This window comes from Electrophorus electricus, chromosome 9, assembly GCF_041902795.1.
Source record: "Electrophorus electricus isolate QZ-2024a chromosome 9, ASM4190279v1, whole genome shotgun sequence".
NCBI lineage: Eukaryota > Metazoa > Chordata > Actinopteri > Gymnotiformes > Gymnotidae > Electrophorus > Electrophorus electricus.
The window spans coordinates 17,445,001-17,447,500 of NC_137505.1; the positions used below are offsets into that span (position 1 = coordinate 17,445,001).

The 2,500-nt window shown below is 43.6% G+C and overlaps 1 protein-coding gene across 4 annotated transcripts in view; it reads left to right on the top strand.

Moving 5' to 3' along the window:
- il1rapl1a (interleukin 1 receptor accessory protein-like 1a) overlaps nt 1–2,500 on the top strand; it is a 66,265-nt gene that overhangs the window by 53,743 nt on the left and 10,022 nt on the right. The window lies entirely within an intron of this gene.

Here is a 2,500-nt window from a genome sequence, read left to right on the forward strand (position 1 = left end):
CTCTCCCTCTCGCTCTCTCTCTCTGTCTACCTCTCTCTCTCTGCCTCTCTCTCTGCCTGTCTCTCTCTACCTCTCTCTCTACCTTTCTCTCTCTACCTCTCTTTCTGCCTCTATCTCTACCTGTCTTTCTCTACCTCTCTCTCTACCTCTCTCTCGCTACCTCTCTCTGCCTCTATCTCTACCTCTCTTTCTCTACCTCTCTCTCTCTACCTCTCTCTCTGCCTCTATCTCTACCTCTCTTTCTCTACCTCTCTCTCTCTACCTCTCTCTCTCTACCTCTCTTTCTCTCTCACTATATCCCCCTTGGTTCTTTCCCTTTTGCCTTTATAATGCAATGAGGGCATAACTATGTATGTGTGTGTGTGTGTGTGTGAATATATATATATATGTGTGTGTGTGTGTGTGTGTGTGTGTGTGTGTGTGTGTGTGTGTGTGTGTGTGTGTATAGTTTTTCATGTAAAAATGTACATTTTTAGAGTTTGCTCAGTCACTGGAGTGTCTTTGTAGTTAAATGGAGCGAAGAGCAGACAGCAAACTCTTCAGCACAGAGTACCACTGGCATGTTAGTCACTCACTCACTCACACACACACACACACACACACACACAAATGAATGCATCATACCCACAGTTAAGAAAGCCTCGGTGAGGGGTTAGAGCACCCCCTAATGGGTGATAATTGTATGGATAATGTTCTGAAATGCAGCGCATTATTTTGTGGTGAGTCTTTTATTTTTCCATGACACTGTCCTGCTTGTCATGGAGTGAACAAGACGTGTAAGCGACCGTGACAGAAAGGGTTCTTATTGTTCAAGTGCAAGACCTGCATACTGCTTCTATACTGTATATAATGTATATAGCTAAAAACCGAGAATGGGAGGTCTTTTCAAGTCAGTGGGGTGAAAAGCATTATAGTTTCTGTTTCCTTAAGACGTGCATCATCAACTTAAACATTTTTTTTACTTTCTGTTTTAGAAACGAAAGCTAAAAACTAATAAAAAGAATATTAAAATAAGAATTATGACGTGTTGATTGTAACAGTTGTAACAGACTGTAATAATTTTAAACACAATTTTCCAATGTGAAGATAGTTTATACTCAAAGTATGTACTCATATGCTCATAGTATATACTCAAAGTATTCCAGGTAAGAATGTTTTGCACAGTTTATTACTATTCCGTGAGTAACATAAAAGCCATTCTTATGACGAGCTAGGTTGGAGAGTGCCCCCCCCCCCCCCCAATTGTAATAAAATCTACATCACTGCATTAATATCAGTGAAATCACTGCTGAAGCTCGGTGGCCTATGGAGGAGTGGGACAGGTGATCGTGTGTGTGTGTGTGTGTGTGTGTGTGTGTGTGTTGATAAGCTCCATTTGTGTGAGACTCATTATCTAGTCTCCAGTAAGACCAAAAGATTTGTTATAAATCTGTTATAAAGATTGTCCCACTTTCTTTCTTAGTCAGCATTTAGCACCATTGTGTAGGTTGTTTAAAAACACAGAGAATGGAGAGGTACATACAGTATTACAATATTTAACATGACAGAAACCTGACAGAATCCTGAAAATGAGTGCAAGCCCTTTCAGTGCCAGTGGAACATTGTATATCTCGGAGGGACCAATCTGAATTCTTCCCTGGCTGAGCCCATAGATTCGCATATAAAAGGCATATAATTATATGCTTGATATAAATGTGATCCAAATTAGACTTGAAAGATCAGGTTTAGACTCAAAGGAAAACAACTCATCCAGATGTGTGGCAGAAAGCTCATTTCTTGGTTTTAAAAAAAGCCGTCTGTGCAGCGCCTCCAATCAGCTGCAGTGCTTGACCTCATTATTCAGCTTGTGCAGCACCTGAGTGTAGAAGTAGAAGTCTCCACTTCAGCACATTTAAACTTCATCTAATCTCAGGAGAAAAATTTGAGATATCAGAGGGAACAAGGCTTGAAAGTCAATGAAAAGTTTAATCATGTTCGTGAAATCTGTGTCCCACCCTCACATGCCCACTAGTGTAGGTCAGCAGGAAACTGAGGCAGCGCTGAGAGGAAGGGTTTTGTGTTGCCGCCGAGGCAGTCCTCAGAGGAAGGGCTTCGTGTTGCCGCTGAGGCAGTCTTCAGAGGAAGGGCTTTGTGTTGCCGCTGAGGCAGTCTTCAGAGGAAGGGCTTTGTGTTGCCGCTGAGGCAGTCCTCAGAGGAAAGGTTTTGTGGTGCCGCTGAGGCAGTCCTCAGAGGAAAGGTTTTGTGTTGCCGCTGAGGCAGTCCTCAGAGGAAAGGTTTTGTGGTGCCGCTGAGGCAGTCCTGAGAGGAAAGGTTTTGTGTTGCCACTGAGGCAGTCCTCAGAGGAAGGGCTTTGTGTTGCCGCTGAGGCAGTCTTCAGAGGAAGGGCTTTGTGTTGCCGCTGAGGCAGTCCTCAGAGGAAAGGTTTTGTGGTGCCGCTGAGGCAGTCCTCAGAGGAAAGGTTTTGTGTTGCCGCTGAGGCAGTCCTCAGAGGAAAGGTTTT